The sequence below is a fragment of the Drosophila kikkawai genome, unplaced genomic scaffold, assembly GCF_030179895.1.
Source record: "Drosophila kikkawai strain 14028-0561.14 unplaced genomic scaffold, DkikHiC1v2 scaffold_315, whole genome shotgun sequence".
In the NCBI taxonomy this organism is placed as follows: domain Eukaryota; kingdom Metazoa; phylum Arthropoda; class Insecta; order Diptera; family Drosophilidae; genus Drosophila; species Drosophila kikkawai.
Genome location: NW_027222663.1, coordinates 1 through 6,000, shown reverse-complemented (window position 1 = coordinate 6,000; position 6,000 = coordinate 1). Strand labels below are relative to the sequence as shown.

The 6,000-nt window shown below is 45.0% G+C and overlaps 1 long non-coding RNA gene across 1 annotated transcript; it reads right to left on the bottom strand.

Moving 5' to 3' along the window:
* Nucleotides 1-214: 214 nt before the first annotated feature.
* LOC138929545 (uncharacterized) lies at nt 215-1,301 on the bottom strand. Its single transcript, XR_011445812.1, has 2 exons — nt 999-1,301; nt 215-939 (listed from the first exon to the last, which is right to left on the bottom strand). It is a non-coding gene; the product is annotated as an uncharacterized lncRNA (long non-coding RNA).
* Between the last annotated feature and the right edge of the window lie 4,699 nt (nt 1,302-6,000).

The window sequence follows — 6,000 nt, the reverse complement described above, 5'->3', positions numbered from 1 at the left end:
GCAGATAACGGTCTTTGGCCCCACGTTGGGCGCCATTTTATTTATGTAGTAGCCAAGAGGCAGTGCTCACTAGATACTGTGGTTCGTTGGGCCCATCGAAGTTGCAGGTGCTGATGGCTGTTAGTTGGAAAGTTCAGAAACGATATTTAAATGGGACGCTCGCGTTCGCATTCACATATTACGCTAAACGGCAGAAAAGCAACAACAATATCAGTTACTTTCTATCTAATGTTACGCATTACTCTAAATTTAATCGATCTCAAAACTTTACGTCCTTCGGGTTACTGGAATCATCCAGCGGGAGCGCGCTGCTCACCGCGACGCGCCTCCAACTTCTTCGACAGGTCACATGCCTGCCGCTCAAGCGAGCTCTCTATCCGGCTGCGCCTGCTCCTGCCTAGTCTCCGCTCAGCTACCTTCGCTGCACCTCCACTGTTCCTACTGGCTTATGCTCGAAAAGGTAATGCTTAGCCGCTGTCCATACAGCCGAATCGCCTTAGTTGGGGCTGCACGAGGCCGGTTACATTACTCCGAGAACTCAGACACAGGCCGCCTCTGGTCTGACTCTTGGAGATTTCTCGCTCCCGGTTTAGTGCGGTCGCACTCGGATCGCTATAGCTCCTTGGCAGCCGACGTGGCAAAGCAGAGGTTCCCAAAAAGTAGGGTTACGCGCACGTGCTGCGTTGGCCGCACGTCGACGTCTCTGCCGCCGTAGGGCCTCCGAAAAGTTAGGTTATGGCCGCTCGGTCGCACAGCGTTGGGCTGCACGTCGACGTCGCTGCCGCCGTAGGGCTTCCAAAGAGTAAGGTTATGGCCGCTCGGTTGCACCGCGCCGCCTTGTTCGCTGATCGCCAACTTTTGCCGCGTGTGGCTGCCACGCCGGCGATACGCCACGCTTAGCGAAGGACGTAAGAGCCGTCGCCTAGCGCCAAACTAGCCCTGCACAACAAAAGGGTTAACTACACTATAAACTCTGCCGTTCCGTAGTTAATATTTACCCGTTCTCACTCGTGCACAACACTTATTAAGTTTTGTCACTGGTCTCTTGCTGGCACTTTACTATTAATTCGATTGAAACTGTATAATCCACGTGCCGGAATTATTATAGTAAAAATGATCTACGATGCGTGTGCTTTGCTCTGGTTTTCAATTTCAAGTGAGCGAGCGTCACAAAATTTCTCTACACGCAGCGTGCCTTGCATAGCAAACGAGCCAAAAGCTACGGGACTTTTCCCAAATCCTCTCTCGCGCTCTCCATGCTCGCGAGCGAAGGACTGGAGGAAGGAAAAATAAGCAAAAAATCGTACGATTTCGCTGGCGCTGCGAATGCAGGTAGAAGAAAAACGGCATGTTCTGGAAGGCGCTACCCTACACTCTAGTCGCGGCATATGCGTTTCGATGGGTCGGTTCTATCATTTAAACTTACGATTATACTTATTTATATTTTCCTATTTGTTTTCCCTGCCCTTACCCTCTGACCCCTACAAACCCTAAGTCAAAATTCTACCGAATGCCATACTCCAGTTGCTCTGCGAGTATTTAAATCATTAATAATCGGAAATATATAAGAAAGGTATAATCAAAACAAGAAGAAAATAAAAAGTTAACTCCCGCGACGGCAGGTGTCCGTCTAGGTGATCCTAACGGGTCTTAGGCAGCATCCACTGCGCTGGCGATAAGCGTATATCAATAGCTTAGGCCTTCGTCGGCCAGATGAGGGGAGCGAGGGGGTGTTTTCACGGCAGCTTGCCGATGGTGATAACCAAGCAGCTGCTCCGGTCTAATAAAAAAACTGCGCCAGCGGAATTGGTCTGCTGCGCTCAGGTCTTCCACTTGGGGTGGTTCCGCTCTCATCCAAACGTGGGCGGTTATGTAATCATCGGCCGGAGGTTAAGTCCGTCCGGGCCGCTGAGTATGGAGCGAAACTGGTGTCAACTGAGATCCACTGCTGGCGGTTGGCGGAATTGGTTAAAGACGGCCGTAGAGCAGGGGAATCTGCCTTTTCGAGGTCTAGGCCTCCGTCACGCCTCTGAAGCCGGATCCCTATGAAAACTGAGTTAGCATTGAAACGCACTAAATTTGCACTTATTCACCTTTTCTCCACGCACAAATTCACACGAGAAGTTATAGCTGGCTATACCACTCTGGGTTTCACTCGGATTATTTAATTAATAAATTGTATTACCGCGTGTAATATTGACTTAAATTTGGCCGCGCCGAGAAACATAAACGTTTGCCAAAGGGTTTTTATCAAAGAGTGAATTAAGCTTTGGGAAGCTGACTGCAAGTAACCGCGGTTCAGAGCTTTACTTAGACTAACTGTTCAATCGTATGATCATTGTCAATCGTGATTGGTCTTAGCCAGTTATTAGCTATTTTCGCTATGGAAAAGTTCCTATAATTTTAAGTGCGAGGGTAGGTCGAAAAGTTTTTGTAAGTGTAAGCTTAGCTGGTCACTACAAACTCAGTAAATGCTCAGCAGGCCCCAGAGCAGCCACAAAACAACATGGAATCCATGATGGTGACCATGCAACAAAGCATGATGGAACTCATGTCATTTATGAAAACGACCATGCAAACGCTCGTCCAGAATCAGAATATGGTGATACAGCTGCTCGTAGCACAACAGTCAAAATAATCAATGTCCAATCTACGTATATCCACGTGGAATGCCAATGGCGTCTCACGGCATAAACTTGAACTAACACAATTTCTAAACGAAAACCACATCGACGCCATGCAACTGGTTGAAACGCACCTCACAAGCAGATACAACTTTCATATAAGAGGTTATACCTTCTACCGCACAGATCATGCAGATGGTAAAGCCCACGGCGGGACCGGCATCCTTATCAGAGAACGCATCAAACACCACTTCCACCAAAGGTTTGCAACAAATTACCTGCAAGCTACGTCCATTAAAGTGCAGTCAGGTAACGGCAACCTTTGCATCGCTGCTGTCTACTGCCCACCTCGCTTTACAATCTCTGAAGGTCAATTCATGGATTTTTACAACTCACTTGGAGATCGATTTATAGCTGCAGGAGATTACAACGCCAAGCATACGCATTGGGGATCCCGCCTCGTGACCCCCAAGGGAAGACAACTGTACAACGCTCTCATCAATGTGAGAAATAAGCTGGACTACGTTTCCCCTGGTAGCCCCACATATTGGCCAGCAGACCCCAGAAAGATACCCGATCTAATTGACTTCGCGGTGACAAAAAACATCCCACGAAATTTAATAAACGCCAAGGCCCTTCCAGACCTTTCTTCAGATCACTCGCCGCTGTTGATAACCCTCCTTCAAAGCCCAGAAACTACGGATCGCCCCTATAGGCTGATGTCGCACAGAACCAATTGGATGAAATACAAAAAGTATGTGAGTTCCCACATTGAGCTAGCCCCCCAGCTCAATACTGAAACCGACATCGACTCCTCCACCTCCGCACTGGAAGAGGTACTTGTGACTGCAGCCAGAATCTCAACACCACAACAGACGGATGTGCAAAAAATCAAATTCAAAACGAACCAGCAAATTGAACAGCTTATCCAAGAAAAGAGGCGTCTGCGACGGGTGTAGCAAACCAATAGATCGCCATGCTCAAAGCAACGTCTAAATGAAGCCACACCCAAACTAAGCCGGGCCCTGAAGCAAGATGCCGAAAAAACACAATTAAGATATATTGAAAAACTCTCGCCAACCAGCACAAAGCATCCCTTATGGAGAGCTCACCCAAATTTAAGCTCACCGGCTGAAACCATCACCCCGATAAGAAAGTCATCTGGTTGCTGGGCCCGCAGCGACAAAGACAGAGCCGAAACTTTTGCCTCACATCTCCAGGGCGTTTTCCAGCCGAACCCTGCTGCAAATCCATTTGATCTACCGCAAATCCACACTGAAACGGAATCTACTCCAGCATCATTTCGTCCGAACGAGATAACGAAGGTCATCAGGGAACTGAAGCCGAAAAAGGCTCCCGGCGTTGACCTAATAACTCAAAAAATGATAATTGAACTTCCGAATTGTGCTATTGAGGTCATCTGTAAAATCTTCAATGGGATCATAAGTCTCGGCCATTACCCAACAAAATGGAAAAAATCTATAATTATAATGATACCGAAGACCGGAAAAGACCACACGATTCCGTCATCTTACCGACCAATAAGTCTACTATCATGCTTGTCCAAGTTATTTGAAAAATGCCTACTAAAGCGCATAATCCCCTACCTGGGAGCTCACAACATTATCCCAGTTCATCAATTTGGCTTCAGAGAAAAACATGGAACTATCGAGCAAGTAAACAGAATAACATCAGAAATTCGCACAGCCTTCGAGCATCGAGAATATTGCAGCGCGATATTTCTCGACGTTTCTCAAGCATTCGACCGAGTCTGGCTCAACGGCCTCATGCACAAAATAAAAACACTCTTGCCGGTATACACACACAAATTACTTGAGTCGTATCTCTACAACAGAGTCTTCGCAGTGAGGTGCAACGCAACAACATGCGGCACCTATTCAATCGAAGCTGGAGTCCCACAAGGAAGTGCACTTGGGCCTACCCTATTTGTTCTATACACAGCGGATGTCCCCACAAGCGACCAGCTAACATTATCCACTTTCGCTGATGACACTGCGATCCTCAGCCGTTCCAGATGCCCAGTCCGTGCAACAGCCCAGCTCGCCAACCACCTCAAGGTAGTCGAGAAGTGGCTATCTGATTGGCGTATTAAAATAAATGAACAAAAGTGTAAGCACATAACGTTCACCCTCAACAGACAAACATGCCCCCCGCTCTACCTGAACAGCACACTGATCCCCGAAGTCAACGTGGTAACGTACCTGGGCGTCCACCTGGACAGACGCCTAAGATGGCGAAGACATATTGAATGCAAGAAACTTCATCTAAAACTAAAAGCCAGCAGCATCCACTGGCTCATAAACTCCCGATCGCCCCTGGACTACAAGGTCCTGCTCTACAACTCCACACTAAAGCCATCCACAGGGATCTCGGCATTCCTGCAGTTAAGAACGAAATAGAAAAACAAAAAGCGTCCTACAAGGAAAAACTCTCCACCCATCCAAATCCTTTAGCAAGGGACTTGATACGAGTTTCCAGAAGAAGCCGCCTACTACGTAACGACCATCCAACCCAGCCATAATTATTCAGGGCCATTTACTCTGTACCAGTCTCATGACTGCTAGTTAGGTAGTATTGTAAGATTTGATACACTTATTGTTAGTCTCATAAATGAGAAGATTCAATAAATAAAAGCAAAGCCTGAAAAAAAAAAGGGTAAATTTGTAAACAAAAAGTTCACAACTCAGCTAATAATGCCTGTATCCACTTCAGAATTTGTATTTATAACAGTTTTTACACGGCTAATACATTTGCATACTCAATTGTAAATTTGAAAACAAAAAGTTCACAACTCAGCTAATAATGCCTGTATCCACTTCAGAATTTGTATTTATAACAGTTTTTACACGGCTAATACATTTGCATACTAAATTGTAAATTTGTAAACAAAAAGTTCACATCTCAGCTAATAATGCATATATCCACTTTAGAATTTATATTTAAATTAGTTCTTACAATGCTAATAGATTTGCACACTCAATTGTAAATTTGTAAACAAAAAGTTCACAACTCCGCTAATAATGCATGTATCCACGGCAGAATTTGTACTTATATTAGTTTTTAGAAGGCTAATACATTTGCATACTCAATTGTAAATTTGTAAACAAAAAGTTCACAACTCAGCTAATAATGCCTGTATCCACTTCAGAATTTATATTTATATTAGTTTTTACACGTCTAATACATTTGCATACTCAGCTAATAATGTCTGTATCCACTTCAGAATTTGTATTTATAATAGTTTTTACACGGCTTATACATTTGCATACTCAATTGTAAATTGTAAACAAAAAGTTCACAGTTCAGCTAATAATGTCTGTTTCCACTTCAGAATTTGTATTTATAATAGTTTTTA